General features: G+C 43.0%; 1 protein-coding gene across 1 annotated transcript in view; it reads right to left on the reverse strand.

Moving 5' to 3' along the window:
- The window catches only part of LOC128702608 (pupal cuticle protein 36), a 36,820-nt gene extending 26,401 nt beyond the window's left edge, over positions 1-10,419 (reverse strand). The window contains exon 1 of the mRNA XM_053796919.2: positions 10,196-10,419. The gene's annotated coding sequence lies outside the window, so the exon portion shown is untranslated. The remainder of the gene's footprint in view (positions 1-10,195) is intronic.
- Between the last annotated feature and the right edge of the window lie 7,653 nt (positions 10,420-18,072).

Here is an 18,072-nt window from a genome sequence, read left to right on the forward strand (position 1 = left end):
AGAGGAATATGAAGAGAGCAACAGAGCAATGGTGGACACACTTGCTGAGGTGGCAAGAAGAGCTCACTCCAGCAGAGCAAAGTTGCTGGTTATGGGGGATTTCAACCACAGGGAGATTGACTGGGAAAACCTGGAGCCACATGGGGGTCCCGAAACATGGAGAGCCAGGATGTTGGACGTGGTGCTGGAAAACCTCATGCACCAACATGTTAAGGACACTACCAGAGTGAGAGGGGAGGATGAACCAGCAAGATTGGACCTTGTGTTCACCCTGGGCAGCTCAGACATTGAGGACATCAAGTATGAGAGTCCCCTAGGAGCTAGCGACCACGTGGTTCTGTGCTTTGAATACATAGTAGAGCTGCAAGTGGAGAGAATAACAGGAGTAGAATGGGAAAAGCCTGACTATAAAAGAGGGGACTACATAGGGTTGAAGAACTTCCTGCGGGAGGTCCAGTGGGACAGAGAACTGGCAGGAAAGCCAGTAAATGAAATGATGGAATATGTAGCAACAAAATGCAAGGAGGCAGTGGAAAGGTTCATTCCCAATGGCAACAGTAACAACGGGAAGACCAGAACAAGCCCCTGGTTTACCCGACGGTGTAAGGAGGCAAAAACAAAGTGCAATAGAGAATGGAAAAAGTACAGAAGGCAGAGAACACACGAAAATAGGGAGATAAGTCGCAGAGCCAGGAACGAGTACGCACAGGTAAGGAGGGAGGCCCAGCGACAGTATGAAAATGACATAGCATCGAGAATCAAGACTGACCCGAAACTGTTGTATAGCCACATCAGGAGGAAGACAACAGTCAAAGACCAGGTGATCAGATTAAGGACAGAAGGTGGAGAACTCACAAGAAATGATCAGGAGGTATGTGAGGAGCTGAACAGGAGATTTAAGGAAGTTTTTACAGTAGAGACAGGAAGGGCTGTGGGAAGACAGCACAGAAGGGAACATCAAGAGGGAATATACCAACAAGTGTTGGATGACATACGAACAACTGAGGAGGAGGTGAAGAAGCTCTTAAGTGACCTTGACACCTCAAAGGCGATGGGACCGGACAACATCTCCCCATGGGTCCTTAGAGAAGGAGCAGAGATGCTGTGTGTGCCTCTAACCACAATCTTCAACACATCCCTTGAAACTGGGCAACTACCTGAGAAATGGAAGACAGCTAATGTAGTCCCCATATTTAAGAAAGGAAACAGAAACGAGGCACTAAACTACAGACCTGTGTCACTGACATGTATTGTGTGCAAAGTCATGGAGAAGATTATCAGGAGGAGAGTGGTCGAACACTTGGAAAGGAACAAGATTATAAATGAAAACCAGCATGGGTTCATGGAAGGCAAATCTTGTATCACAAACCTCCTGGAGTTTTATGACAAGGTAACAGAAGTAAGACACGAGAGAGAGGGTTGGGTAGATTGCGTTTTCCTAGACTGCAGGAAGGCCTTTGACACAGTTCCCCACAAGAGATTAGTGCAGAAGCTGGAGGATCAGGCACACGTAAAAGGAAGGGCACTGCAATGGATAAGGGAATACCTGACAGGGAGGCAGCAACGAGTCATGGTACGTGAAGAGGTATCACAGTGGGCGCCTGTTACGAGCGGGGTCCCACAGGGGTCAGTTCTAGGACCAGTGCTATTTTTGATATATGTGAACGACATGATGGAAGGAATAGACTCTGAAGTGTCCCTGTTCGCAGATGACGTGAAGTTGATGAGAAGAATTAAATCGGACGAGGATGAGGCAGGACTGCAAAGAGACCTGGAGAGGCTGGACATGTGGTCCAGTAACTGGCTCCTCGAATTCAATCCAGCCAAATGCAAAGTCATGAAGATTGGGGAGGGGCAAAGAAGACCGCAGACAGAATATAGGCTAGGTGGACAAAGACTACAGACCTCATTCAGGGAGAAAGACCTTGGGGTGACCATAACACCGAGCACATCACCGGAGGCACACATCAACCAAATAACCGCTGCAGCATACGGGCGCCTGGCAAACCTGAGAATAGCGTTCCGATACCTTAATAAGGAATCGTTCAAGACACTGTACACTGTGTATGTTAGACCCATACTGGAGTATGCAGCACCAGTCTGGAACCCACACCTGGTCAAGCACGTCAAGAAGTTAGAGAAAGTACAAAGGTTTGCAACAAGGCTAGTCCCAGAGCTCAAGGGAATGTCGTACGAGGAAAGGTTAAGGGAAATCGGACTGACGACACTGGAGGATAGAAGGGTCAGGGGAGACATGATAACGACATACAAGATACTGCGGGGAATAGACAAGGTGGACAGAGATAGGATGTTCCAGAGAGGGGACACAGGGACAAGGGGTCACAACTGGAAGCTGAAGACTCAGACGAGTCACAGGGACGTTAGGAAGTATTTCTTCAGTCATAGAGTTGTCAGCAAGTGGAATAGCCTAGCAAGTGAAGTAGTGGAGGCAGGAACCATACATAGTTTTAAGAAGAGGTATGACAAAGCTCAGGAAGCAGAGAGAGAGAGGATCCAGTAGCGATCAGTGAAGAGGCGGGGCCAGGAGCTGAGTCTCGACCCCTGCAACCACAATTAGGTGAGTACAATTAGGTGAGTACACACACACACGCATTTGTATAAAAGAAAATCAAAGGTGCACAGATGCACCTTTGAAACAGTCCCGACAAAATAAAGCACACAGGTACTACAGATGCACAGAGTAATCAACAGGTAATATCCCAGTGTTTACACATGCATCAAGGTCAGCAAAATAAGTAACTAGCACTGTACAAAATATATAAATAAAAAGTTAATAAACGAAACTGAACACTAGATTGAGCACTTGCGTTAAAAAAAGAAAACCTTCAATTAGGGAATGAATTATCAGCAGAATGGAGGTAACAAAAGCACTTATTAGCACCAATAAGCTGAGAGAACAGCAGGCATTGCGAAGATAAGTACTAATTGAGCAGCACTAATTAACTGAAATGGCTGGGGGGCACTGCTGAAGCAAAAAGAAAAAAAAAGACATTTAAAAACATCTGACGAGAAAATCCCCACACCCGATGAGAAAAAGACAGTATTTTTTGCATTTCAATGGTTTAATACCTTATCAGAAATCTGGAATGGCCAGTATTACAATGAAAGGTAAACTTATGCAAAACAGTAGCTTGCTTGTAATAATATGTATTGTGCAACAACATTGGTAGGCTTATTAAATAAATGCTTAATAAAGACACTTCCAACTACCTGTCTTTGCAATGACTAAAGTGTTCACTGAGGAGACAAGTATACTGACTTAGCTTGTACATAAAACACGATAAACATAGCATCACTGTGCTTAATAATGTCCAGGAAACACCATTGAGATTAGAGGGATTTCTTCTGCAGGATATTAGCAGGAATGTCAAAGTGATCAGTTGTGATTTGTTTACTTCCACGACGAGTGCCATTTGTTGTCGCTATTAGAAATAAGTTGCTTAAAGGTAGGCGCAAGAAATCTCCGATGACACATGTCTTCGCCAGTTCTATCGTGTCTAGAAGCAACAACCGACTTTGCACACAATTTATATGTATTAAATTGTGGCACAGAGGCGGTGAGAGAGGGCAGAATGCAAAGGCAGGCACAGCATCGTGTTGCTGAAGGAACATCAGTAGAGGAAGGTGTGTGGGGAGATGGCAGTGTTAAGTACTATTCTGACTTATTACTCACATGATGTTTATCAATGTCGCTCTTGTCTCAATTATTATTAATTCCAGTAAGCGCACTACTGTTGTAAACAGACTGCGTGTTGTACGGACTTATCTTCTACTTTGTATATAGGAGATTCTCAGTTAAGCTACTTCCTATTCATTCTCCAAAGGTTATACAAATACTTCTCAAACAATTAAAGTTTTTTCCAATTTGGCTACGAAAGTGTTTTCTTTTGACTATAAGTAAATAAGACAAGAAGAGTAGTCAAAGCAGCAACTGTTCTCCTCCAACATGCGTCTGCCCATGACGAAGTCGAAATCATCCGTGGGATTTACGATAAGTGAATCAGACACGACAGAGTGCTTCTCGTCTAAGTAGATTCTCACTCTCTTGGGACATTCCTTCATATTCAGTTTCTATTTTAGGCACCTTTTGGAAATATAAAAATTATTAGCACCACTGTCAACGTGAATGCTCATTCTGGGTTCCTGTAAGTTGGCTGTCATGTGTCCAGACAACACGTATTGCACATCTTTTAAACCTCGGCTGTTTTGATTGCCCTGAATATTTGGAGTCTTGAAGTGCAGAGAGGAGACGGCTTTGGTGAAAGACTACACAATACGATAGCGGCGCATTGTCTTGTTGTCAAAGAATATTTTTGACAAGTATTCATCCGTGACTTCGATGGGGAAGATAAAAATGTCTAAATAAATCTCCATTCCATTTTCTAGACGAACTTGGACGTTTTTTACTTTTCGTAAATTTAATTATCTTTTGCTTCTCCACAGGCTGACATTGTATCTTACCAAGTCATAAGGCATCTCGAGAAGCCCTACTTCACCAGCCATATCTTACTTCATCACGCAACTGGTGGCGCCAGAGTCCACATACATTACACAATGCTTGTTGTTGATGATGACGGGAAGATGCTTGTGATCCTGCAAGTGGATGGTAGGGAGAGAGTGGAATCTTGGTAGAGGAACGAGCCTTGGTGCTGGCTTCAGATAGAGAAAGAGTGTTCCTCTCCCTGTCACTTAGGGCTTGGAATTAAACGAGGCGAGCAACTGCTTTTTAGAAAGCCTGGCGCTCCGCCTAGTCCCAGGCGGAGGAACTTCCCGTGAACGCAGCTTCTTTGCTGAAAGATGTCCTTTTGACTTCATCTTGGAATTTCTTTCTTTAAGGTTCACACACTTTACAGAGTTAACTTATTTACCATATTAACATGAAATATAGTGAGCTTAGAATGTACATCATGTGGGTGATCTATTGATGATTATGTTGTGTTTAGTAGTGGTGCTTGTGTTATAGTTGATGTTTGTGTGTGTGGTAGTGATGTTTGTGACTAGTGATGTTTGCGTGTGGTAGTTATGTTTGTGACTAGTGATGTTTGCGTGTGGTAGTTATGTTTGTGACTAGTGATGTTTGCGTGTGGTAGTTATGTTTGTGACTAGTGATGTTTGCGTGTGGTAGTGATATTTGTGTGCGGTAGTGATGTTTGTGACTAGAGACGTTTGTGACTAAAGATGTTTGTGTGTGGTAGTGATGTCTGTGTATGCGGTAGCGATGCTTCTGTGTGTGGTGATGTTTGTGTGTGGGGTATTGATGTTTGTGTATGTGGTAGTGATTGTGTGTGGTAGTGATGTTTGTGTGTGTGGTAGTGATGTTTCTGTGTGGTAGTGATGTTTCTGTGTGTGGTAGTGATGTTTCTGTGTGGTAGTGACGTTTCTGTGTGGTAGTGATGTTTCTGTGTCTGGTAGTGATGTTTGTGTGTGTGGTAGTGATGTTTGTGTTTGGGGTAGTGATGTTTGTGCGTGTGGTAGTGATGCTTGTGTGTGGGGTAGTGATGTTTGTGTTGTAGTGATTTTTGTGTGGGTAGTGATTTTTGTGTGTGGGGTAGTGATGTTTGTGCGTGTGATAGTGATGCTTGTGTGTGGGGTAGTGATGTTTGTGCGTGTGGTAGTGATGCTTGTGTGTGGGGTAGTGATGTTTGTGCGTGTGGTAGTGATGCTTGTGCGTGTGGTAGTGATGTGTGTGGTAGTGATGTGTGTGGTAGTGATGTATGTGTGTGGTAGTGATGTTTGTGATTAGTGATGTTTGTGACTAAAGATGTTTGTGTGTGGTAGTGATGTTTGTGTGGTAGTGATGTCTGTGTATGCGGTAGCGATGTTGTGTGTGTTGTAATGTTTGTGTGGGGGTATTGATGTTTGTGTGTGAGGTATTGATGTTTGTGTGTGTGGTAGCGATGTTTGTGTGTGGGATAGTGATGTTTGTGTGTGGGGTAGTGATGTTTGTGTGTGGGGTAGTGATTTTTGTGTGGGGTAGTGATTTTTTGTGTGGAGTAGTGATGTTTGTGTGTGGTAGTGATGCTTGTGCATGTGGTAGTGATGCTTTTGTGTGTGTGGTAGTGATGCTTTTGTGTGTGTGGTAGTGATGCTTTTGTGTGTGTGGTAGTGATGCTTGTGTGTGTGGTAGTGATGCTTGTGTGTGTGGTAGTGATGCTTGTGTGTGTGGTAGTGATGCTTGTGTGTGTGGTAGTGATGCTTGTGCGTGTGGCAGTGATGCTTGTGTGTGTGGTAGTGATGCTTGTGCGTGTGGTAGTGATGCTTGTGCGTGTGGTAGCGATGCTTTTGTGTGTGGTAGCGATGCTTTTGTGTGTGGTAGTGATGCTTTTGTGTGTGGTAGTGATGCTTGTGCGTGTGGTAGTGATGCTTGTGTGTGTGGTAGCGATGCTTGTGTGTGTGGTAGTGATGCTTGTGTGTGTGGTAGTGATGCTTGTGTGTGTTGTAGTGATTCTTGTGTGTGTGGCAGTGATGCTTGTGTGTGTGGTAGTGATGCTTGTATGTGTGGCAGTGATGCTTGTGTGTGTGGCAGTGATGCTTGTGTGTGTGGTAGTGATGCTTGTGTATGTGGCAGTGATGCTTGTGTGTGTGGCAGTGATGCTTGTGTGTGTGGCAGTGATGCTTGTGTGTGTGGCAGTGATGCTTGTGTGTGTGGCAGTGATGCTTGTGTGTGTGGTAGTGATGCTTGTGTGTGTGGCAGTGATGGTTGTGTGTGTGTTAGTGATGCTTGTGTGTGTGGCAGTGATGCTTGTGTGTGTGGCAGTGATGCTTGTGTGTGTGGTAGTGATGCTTCTGTATGTGGCAGTGATGCTTGTGTGTGTGGCAGTGATGCTTGTGTGTGTGGCAGTGATGCTTGTGTGTGTGGCAGTGATGCTTGTGTGTGTGGTAGTGATGCTTGTGTGTGTGGCAGTGATGGTTGTGTGTGTGGCAGTGATGCTTGTGTGTGTGGCAGTGATGCTTGTGTGTGTGGCAGTGATGCTTGTGTGTGTGGCAGTGATGCTTGTGTGTGTGGCAGTGATGCTTGTGTGTGTGGCAGTGATGCTTGTGTGTGTGGCAGTGATGCTTGTGTGTGTGGCAGTGATGCTTGTGTGTGTGGCAGTGATGCTTGTGTGTGTGGTAGTGATGCTTGTGTGTGTGGCAGTGATGCTTGTGTGTGTGGCAGTGATGCTTGTGCGTGTGGTAGTGATGCTTGTGCGTGTGGTAGCGATGCTTGTGCGTGTGGTAGCGATGCTTGTGTGTGTGGTAGCGATGCTTGTGCGTGTGGTAGCGATGCTTGTGTGTGTGGCAGTGATGCTTGTGTGTGTGGCAGTGATGCTTGTGCGTGTGGTAGTGATGCTTGTGCGTGTGGTAGTGATGCTTGTGCGTGTGGTAGCGATGCTTGTGTGTGTGGTAGTGATGCTTGTGTGTGTGGTAGTGATGCTTGTGTGTGTGGCAGTGATGCTTGTGTGTGTGGTAGTGATGCTTGTGTATGTGGCAGTGATGCTTGTGTGTGTGGCAGTGATGCTTGTGTGTGTGGCAGTGATGCATGTGTGTGTGGCAGTGATGCTTGTGTGTGTGGCAGTGATGCTTGTGTGTGTGGTAGTGATGCTTGTGTGTGTGTGGTAGTGATGCTTGTGTGTGTGGCAGTGATGCTTGTGTGTGTGGTAGTGATGCTTGTGTGTGTGGCAGTGATGCTTGTGTGTGTGTTAGTGATGCTTGTGTGTGTGTTAGTGATGCTTGTGTGTGTGGCAGTGATGCTTGTGTGTGTGGCAGTGATGCTTGTGTGTGTGGCAGTGATGCTTGTGTGTGTGGCAGTGATGCTTGTGTGTGTGGCAGTGATGCTTGTGTGTGTAGCAGTGATGCTTGTGTGTGTGGTAGTGATGCTTGTGTGTGTGGTAGTGATGCTTGTCTGTGTGGCAGTGATGCTTGTGTGTGTGGCAGTGATGCTTATGTGTGTGGTAGTGATGCTTGTGTGTGTGGCAGTGATGCTTGTGTGTGTTGTAGTGATGCTTGTGTGTGTGGTCCTGATGCTTGTGTGTGTGGCAGTGATGCTTGTGTGTGTTGTAGTGATGCTTGTGTGTGTGGTCCTGATGCTTGTGTGTGTGGCAGTGATGCTTGTGTGTGTGGTAGTGATGCTTGTGTGTGTGGTAGTGATGCTTGTGTGTGTGGTAGTGATGCTTGTATGTGTGGTACTGATGCTTGTGTGTGTGGTAGTGATGCTTGTATGTGTGGTACTGATGCTTGTGTGTGTGGTAGTGATGCTTGTATGTGTGGTACTGATGCTTGTGTGTGTGGTACTGATGCTTGTGTGTGTGGTAGTGATGCTTGTATGTGTGGTACTGATGCTTGTGTGTGTGGTACTGATGCTTGTGTGTGTGGTAGTGATGCTTGTGTGTGTGGTACTGATGCTTGTATGTGTGGTAGTGATGCTTGTGTGTGTGGAAGGGGGTAGAAAGAATAGCTTTTCCTGCTGTTTAGCAATAACATAGAAAATATCTGAACGTCCATATAATCATCTGAACAAGTATTCCAAGACGTTTATTTAATTTTTGAAAGTAAATAACCCCCCCCCCCCCCAAAAAAAAAAAAAATCACTATTGTATAAGCCACAAAGCCGAGTCATCAGTGAGAGTTGAAAAGGTGGGAAGTGTCTGCTGGCATTATAGAATTTACGAACCTGAGATAAGTTTATATGTTAAGTTAACAGTAATGAAAAATACCTTTGGCTTCAAATGGGACATCATGAAAAATGTCTCTGGGTTCAGGTGCACCCACAAGTATGCAGTACCACACTTTGTAACTACTGAGGTGAATACACTGTCAGAAATGACTGAAAATAAGTCCGCTCAGATAATGTTGACCATCGGATCGTGTCTGTCCGATGATCAGTCTGATAAACGCTTGTAATATTTGCGTCTATTAGTGTTATTCCTAGGAACCTTAATTAACTGCTCTCCTTCAAAAATTATTAGTATTTTCTCTCTCTTAAATTCTTTTTATGTACGATATATCCTTGCTAAGACATTTTGTACCCCCTCCCCCTATCCCCTTTCACTATACCCCCTCCCCTCTCCCTATTCACTATACCCCCTCCCCTCTCCCTATTCACTATACCCCCTCCCCTCTCCCTATTCACTATACCCCCTCCCCTCTCCCTATTCACTATACCCCCTCCCCTCTCCCTATTCACTATACCCCCTCCCCTCTCCCTATTCACTATACCCCCTCCCCTCTCCCTATTCACTATACCCCCTCCCCTCTCCCTATTCACTATACCCCCTCCCCTCTCCCTATTCACTATACCCCCCTCTCCCTATTCACTATACCCCCTCCCCCTCTCCCTATTCACTATACCCCCTCCCCCTATACCCCCTCCCCCTCTCCCTATTCACTATACCCCCTCCCCCTCTCCCTATTAACTATACCCCCTCCCCCTCTCCCTATTCACTATACCCCCTCCCCCTCTCCCTATTCACTATACCCCCCTCCCCCTATTCACTATACCCCCCTCTCCCTATTCACTATACCCCCTCCCCTCTCCCTATTCACTATACCCCCCTCTCCCTATTCACTATACCCCCTCCCCCTCTCCCTATTCACTATACCCCCTCCCCCTCTCCCTATACCCCCTCCCCTCTCCCTATTCACTATACCCCCTCCCCCTCTCCCTATTCACTATACCCCCTCCCCCTCTCCCTATTCACTATACCCCCCTCCCCCTCTCCCTATTCACTATACCCCCCTCCCCCTCTCCCTATTCACTATACCCCTCTCCCCTATTCACTATACCCCCTCCCCGTATTCATTATACTACCCTCCTCCTATTCACTATACTCCCTCCTCCTATTCACTATACACCACTCCCCAACCCCTCCTGTTGTATTTGAGGCCACAACATATGAACATTTGTGCCTCTTGTTACGAGGTTCATCGTAGTCTTGAAGACTTTGTTCATAACTAACTCCACGACTGAAGGACTAATTACCTCGTCTTTTTATAGTTCAAGTCTTGTACTGATAAAACCAATGGATGACGAAACGTCAACAAATACAGATACCAACATGTTGCATATGTATCTAATTCATCATTATTATAATAATTAAAACTATGCGCTAAACCCACCAGGGTCACAGAGCAATGCAATTCATCAAATTGTATTGCTATACTCGATGGGGCAACTCGTAGCATACCCAACACTAACCTTTTCTTGGCGTGTCGTTCCAGCCACGGTATTGTGCCTTCTTGTGCATTTCTTGCGTCGCTGTAGCAACCGTCACTCTCACGGAATTACGTTTCTTTTCTCTTGGTTCACACACGTATATTATCGTTATATTTCTGGCGAGGCACTAAACACGTAGGGGTGTTAGAGACCCCCACCCCGAGACACCACAACACAACCCACCACTGGTACAGTGTAAACACCACTGGCGGAGACAAGGCTCTGAACTAATCCGCTCGAGAATATCACGAACCTTGTCTCACAGGGGTGTCGATCCCATCAAATTTAGTCACTTAGCCATAATACCAACTTACCTCATAATTTGTAATATTTTACAATTAAGAATAAAACTAAGTATGCCCGAAATGCCTAGCCATGCCTAGCGTTCTAGTGGTACACTCTGTAATCACAATTTTACTACATGTAAACCACACAATAACCAAATTCCTGTAAACTCAGCATTGTAATCCTTATAAAGAATAAACTTTGAATTTGAAAATATTATGTTAATCCCAAGTTATCGGTACGTCTGGGGTAAGTATCAACAGTACTTTAATAAATCGACTTAAAACGTAATAATAAAGGATGCATACAGTTGCATACAGTGCCGAGTGGAGGATTTTTTTTTTTTTTATTTTATTTAAAACCAACAATAGACAATAGACAAAAGGAAAAACCCTAAAGATGACAATATATGAACAATAACTGAAAAATCGTTACATTAGATATTGAAACATTAACGAATAACATTACAATATAACAAATATGACCACTATTACCTACATATAAAATCAGATACCGAAGCTTAAAATTGTCCTATACTAGCTACATGTGGATAAGTTAACTTTCGCAAAAACATGCAAACCTATATTAACTCTTCCTCAAATTAATCATCCTTGCTCTTAATTTACACTAGAATAATAAAATACAAGTATACTTTCATTATGTCGTTACAGACTAAATTCCTTCTGCTCTGGACACGGAAAGAAATATAGGATAATTAACCACTGATGTCAAGAACACATCCAAGCGAAACCTACAGCGACCATACAGGTCCTTGAGAACTGCACGGTCCGCGCAGCTGCTCGCCCAGGTGTGCACATGTACATTACACATGAGAACTGCACGGTCCGCGCAGCTGCTCGCCCAGGTGTGCACATGTACATTACACATCGTACCTACAATTAGATTCAGCTCAACATTTTTCAATAATGCCATACGTAGAAACATTCTACCCAATTTGTATAATAAAGAGCAGTTTGAATCAAAGAACATTCCACAATTATCATAAATTTACCCTAACCTAAGCCTAGTATTTCATCTGTATTATAAATGTCTAATCAACACGAAAATTTTACCACATACCTCTAACCATATTTGTTGGTGTACATAATACAACCTTGTATTACCATAAAGAGAAAAAAAAGAACAATAAAAAAGGAAAACCCACTCTTCACCTTTAAAATCAGACTTCAATTTACCATACATGTACATACATATAAATAAGTATATAAAGTATGTTGTCTAATTGAACACAATCACTTCCAACGTCAGTTATAATATTACGTCGACTCAACCACGAATAACTTCATCCAATTCTTACAACTTCAAGGTTCGTAAAACTCTTAAACTACATACATAGTATTGCCACCATCTAGACAAATTAAAAAGAAAAACAATACTCAAATATATCAAAACACACTATGCTTCTATTGGCACCACATCAATTGTGCTTACAAAAATACAGTGTAAATTAAACTGAAACATAAAAAGCCATTTTGACATTTACACATTGTATCAAAATCATAAATGCGCATAGAAAATATGTATTGAATATCATTGAAAATGTTCATGAGAAAAACCATTAATGGTATATACAAGAAAGTAAACATACATACAATACATACATATATATATATACATATATATATATATATATATATATATATATATATATATATATATATATATATATATATACATACACATATACATACATACATATACATACATACATACATATATACACATATACACACACACATACAACACATGCATATATATACACACATACACATACATAGTTATAAGTCGATAATTCCAAATATAACTGTATTGTACTTGAAACACTCGGAACAAATAATGTTAAAATTGCACCCCAGACATACCTCATATAACATTCATCAAACTCATCACGCTACCGCCCATTCTAGGAAACCAGCCCATTTCATCCCCCTTACCTGCCTTTCAACTCCCGTAAATCCCGTAAAGTGAAATTCCTATAACCCTCACTTAAATCCCTCTCCCATCTCCCCCCATACACCTCCTTATTTCTACACTTTGTCCTATAAAAAGTTGTTGTTAATGCATTAATTCTTTCACACACGTTCGCTCCTCTCATAGCCCAAGACATATAAATATAATCCGTAATTATATACCCTACCGCATTCTCTACCATCTGATTCACCCCACCTATGTCTAAGCTTAAAACCCTCAACACCTGCAACCCCCCCTCCCTCCCACTAACCTTATTACCTTACCCAACCAAACCCTTATTAGTTCAATACATTCGCAAAAATACACTATATGGAAAACAGTCTCCCATCCACCACAAGCCTTGCATATCCCATCCTCCCGTATTCTCTTATGGAATAAAACCATTCCAGACGGTAAGATCCCATGTAAAAATCTATACATTACTTCTCGTACTTTAGGTTTTAAACGTAATTTGTTCAAACGCCCCCAGATATTACGCCAATCATACATCGGATAAACCCCTTCTACCACTGCCTTACCTTCCACCCCATCAAGGTTTCCCAATTTAATATGTGAAGGATTGCTCATGTTTATGATGACCCGTAACATAGCCTCACCGATTATGAACTCCCTGCCCACCCACCACCGTTGCATATCCTGACGTATCTTATGAAGTCCGCCTTCCCTCGCCCCCCTCTCCCGCTTATAACTACGCTTCAAATACACACTCATAATCCTCTTTTCAACAGCTATAAGACCCAGCCCTCCTCGGCCAACCGGGAGTGTGACAACCGCTCTACCTAACCATTCGCTTCCAGTACCCCAAATGAATCTAAAAACGCGCTTTTGTAACCTTTGTATCTCACTACGAAGTATCGGATATATTGCTGCTACATGCCAAAGTTTACTATATAATAGGACATTCGTTGTAATCACTCTTTGATGCAAAGTTAAGTGTGCAGCTCGTAAACCACTGATGCGCTTCAGTACACCATCTACAATACGCACTGAATTTATTTGTTGTGCTAACTTGATATCACTTACATAAACGATCCCACATATCAGTAATTGGTCCACCTTTTTCCACCTTTCAACTACTTCACATTCCTCACTTAACCTATCCCCAAGATCCATATACTTCGTTTTCTCCTTATTAATTGACATGCTAGAAGCCTTTTCAAAAACATTTACTAACTTTTCCACCCGAGGCAAATCCCTGTTACCACTTACTAAAATCGTTGTGTCATCAACATATCCAACAATGCCAGCCCCCCCACCCCTTTCGTCACCAACCCCATTTACTGCCAATAAGACCCTAATTCCTCTATAAAAGGGATCCTGTAAACACGCAAAAAATATTTGTGAAAGGGGACAATCTTGACGTAGACCCCTTCTCATCTGAATTTGTTCTCCTAACCTTCCATTTACCTGCACCCGCAAGGATGCATCTTGATACATTAATTTGGCCCATGATATAATTTCCTCTCCAAACCCCTGCCATCTCATAATCTTCCATAACGCTTCCCTTTCTACACTATCATATGCCGCCTCCCAATCTATAGCCAACACCCCCCCCCCACTCCCAATTTTACTATTTCTTCAATAAAACTTCTAATCAAACCATGCCCGTCATACATAGACCTTCCCGGCACCCCATATTGTCCCTTATCAATCACTTTACCCAGGACCTTTTTTATTCTGTTAGCTAAAATTCTTGCAAAAATCTTATAATCACCACACAATAACGAAATAGCACGATAGTCTTTAACTGTTAATGGCTCACCTTTAGGCACTAGAACGACCACAGCCATCCGCTGCTGTGCCCCTAAAACCCGATTCCGCTTAAGGATATTGAATAATCTTACCAAAAATTCTTTTAAAACGCTCCAATTTTGGAGATAAAAGTCACTGGGCAATCCATCAATTCCTGGTGCCTTACCTAATTGCGCCCCGGATAAAGCTTCCCATGTCTGGCTCTCCGTTATCGGCCCTTCCAAAACGAATCGATCATGCTCTGTCAACTCACACTGCACAAACCTTCCAATTGACTGTAATGCTATTTCGCTTATTCCCACACTTTGGGTTTTCAACTTAACCCAAGCATCAATATACCCACTCATACCCTCAGTCGTCGTCAACACCTGGTCCACTTTATACCCTTGCATACCTACCTGAACATTCAACCCCATTAACTCCATTGCCTTGCGACGTGTGTGTTGACTCCGCAACACACACGCCGACGGCCGATCTCCCCACAAAACCTCCTCAATCCCGCCCTTAAGCCTTTCCCCATTAAACCTCTCATTTTGTAAATTCCGGATATTTTCCTTCAAACTTTCAATTTCAATAACAGGATAATTAGCATTAATTTGTGCATAACAGTCGCGCAACTGCCCCTCTAAATATTTTTGAAAACCGTATTGTAACTGATTATATCTCTTCCCTCGATTAATATAATATTCCTTAATACGTTTTTTAGCTATTGTTTCCCACCAATTAACCATGGCAACATCCCCTGGTGCTTCTACCACTAAACGATCCCACATATGTCCAAAAGACAAAAGACTATCCTCTTCCTTTAATAACTTTACATTCAATTTCCAAAATGATGGACCCCTCCGAGGCACACCCTCAATATCCACATCTATTACCACTCCTCTATGATCCGAAAAAACTACATCACATTCACCCTCCGCACAGTAAACGCACAAGGCACATACATTCGGTCCAACCTCGCCGCATAACCTCGTTTAATGAAGGTATGCTCTACAATCCCTCCCCCCCCACACACATCCTTTAACCCCACCCCGGTCAATATATCCCCCAATATACCCAAACAACACCCCGCACCTCTGGGCTCCACATCTTTACGACGTATCACGCAATTCCAATCTCCGCCTTAAGTGGAGGATTATACTGTTGTCAGAACTGTGTGATGTGCTTTATTTTACTTGGATATCGCTTGTGGAGGATTCGTAAGTCAGCGATTTACAGGAATCAACAAGTCGTGTGTCTGGCTTTCTGATCACGTGTTGGTTAACTAATAACTCTTAATCCTGAGAGTGCGCAAGCTCTAAGTTAATATGTCATTCCAGTGGTGACGTGTACTTAGTCCAGTGGTGACGTGTACTTAGCTCTGTGAAGACCTGTTTGCGTGCTCGCTGTGAATCTGAACCAGGATGCACTCTCTTGAGCAACTTTACCAGCAGCTGAGAGAAGAGCTCAGAGTTGCTAAGCTGGAGATACGGCGATTAACGGAGGAGAACAAGAGGATTCGTAGTAATCCTCCTGTTGTGAGTCCCCAGGTTAAGAGGGGAGCTTGGTCAGTGGCCGGGCAACATGGAACCAACCTGAGGATCAAGAAAACGGTTGGAGAGGCAGAAACAACGAGAAACCAGAAGATTACCATGGAAACTTCCAACCCATTCTCGGTACTACCTGACAAATGTGAGTGTTTTACTGGGAATGCCACAACGAGCACCAAAGACGCATTGGCAGACGTGAGTGAGACATCCCTAGAAACCCCAACGAAGACCATCGAGAACGTCTTGACGAATTCTACACGTGGTGTAATGCTACCTGGCGAATGTGAGTCGACTACTGGGAGCATCACGATGGACGACGCCAAGGAAGGTAAAAACATTGTTGTTGTTGGGGATAGCCAGATTAGGTACATGGATAGGGCATTCTGCTTGAAGGATAGGAGTAGGAGGCAGAGAGTGTGTTTTCCTGGGGCTGGGATGAAGGATATTGTTAGCCGTCTGGATGACATCATGAGAGGTAATGGGAGAAATCCTATTATCTGTCTCAGTGCTGGAGGCAACGATGTTGGCAGACGTAGGAGTGAGGACCTGATTAGCAGGTATAGGTCAGCAATAGAGATAATTAGGAGGAAGGGTGGGAAACCTGTCACATGTGGCATTTTGCCAAGGAGAGGAGTTGGAAATGAATGGTTGTCCAGAGCAATTGGTGTCAATTGCTGGCTGGACAAATACTGTAAGGAAAATGCGGTAACATTCATTGACAACTGGGATCTCTTCTATGGCAGAAATGACATGTATGCCAGGGATGGGGTTCACTTATCTAGGTGTGGGGTGGGAGCACTGGCCAACGCAGTGGAGGGAGCTGTTAGGTCTTTAAACTAGGAATAGTTAGTGGTATGGGTTTTGACGGGAAAGCAGTGTAGTAATATGAGTACTAGGAGAACTAGTAATAGGCAAAATGAGGTAGATATTGGAAAGCCAGTGGCACTAATTGACAAGGACAGTAATAGGTTTAGTGGAATAGCAGAAAGGAGCAGGAAGGGTAAAGACAGAGGAGGGCCTTTAAATATATATTACACAAATAGTCGCAGTGCTAGGAATAAGATGGACGAGTTAAGACTAGTTGCTAGTGCAGGTAACATTGATGTATTTGCCTTAACTGAGACGTGGTTTAATTCAAAAAGTCGGGACATGCCTGCGGAATGTCACATTCAGGGTTTTAAATTGTTCCAAGTAGATAGAAGTGTCGGGAAGGGGGGTGGGGTGGCATTGTATGTCCGAGATCGCTTGAACTGTTGCATAAAAACGGGTATTAAGTCTGAAGCAACACATACAGAGTCAGGATAGAATTTTCAGAGGGGCATGAAAAATTAATTTTAGGTGTGATATACCATCCCCCAAACTTAGATAGGGACCAGGAAAGACTACTATGGGAGGAAATTGTTAGGGCCACAAGGCACGATAATGTAGTAATTCTAGGAGACTTTAACTTTAGTCATATTGATTGGAATTTCTTGACTGGGAATTTAGAATCATACGACTTCTTAGAAGTAGTTCAGGATTGTTTTTTGAAGCAGTTTGTGACAGAACCTACAAGGGGTAATAACCTGCTTGACTTAGTTATGGCAAACAATGAATCCCTTGTTAATAATTTAGAAGTTTCAGAGAACCTGGGTGCTAGCGACCACAAATCAATTACATTTAGAATTGAATGGAAGTATGATAGTAGGGATAACTCAGTAACAGTCCCAGATTTTCGCTTAGCAGATTACGATGGGCTTAGAGAACACTTATCATCTGTTGACTGGGGTAACGAAGAGAGCTATCAATATGACAGTTTTCTGAACACTATACATGAGGCTCAAAGAACGTTTATCCCATATAAAGAAATTAGATCAAATAGAAATGACCCAAAATGGATGAATAATAGGCTGAAATATCTACTAGGGCATAAGAAAGGAATTTACAGGCGTATCAAAAGAGGTGAGGGTCATCTTATGAATCAGTATATTGACATTAAGAGGGACATTAAAAAGGGGATAAGAAAAGCTAAAAGGGACTATGGAATTAAAGTTGCTAGGGATTCTAAAACTAACCCAAAAAGTTTTTTCCAGGTATATAGAACAAAAGTTAGAGATAAGATAGGTCTCCTTAAAAATAACTGTGGGCATCTTACTGACAAAGAGAATGAAATGTGCTCGATTTTAAATAATTATTTTCTCTCGGTTTTTACACAGGAAGACATTAATAATATTCCAGTAATTAATTTTTATAGTGGGCCAGAAGAAGATAAATTATGTAACATCACAGCAACTAGTGAGATGGTTGTGAGGCAGATAG

This window comes from Cherax quadricarinatus, chromosome 79, assembly GCF_038502225.1.
Source record: "Cherax quadricarinatus isolate ZL_2023a chromosome 79, ASM3850222v1, whole genome shotgun sequence".
NCBI lineage: Eukaryota > Metazoa > Arthropoda > Malacostraca > Decapoda > Parastacidae > Cherax > Cherax quadricarinatus.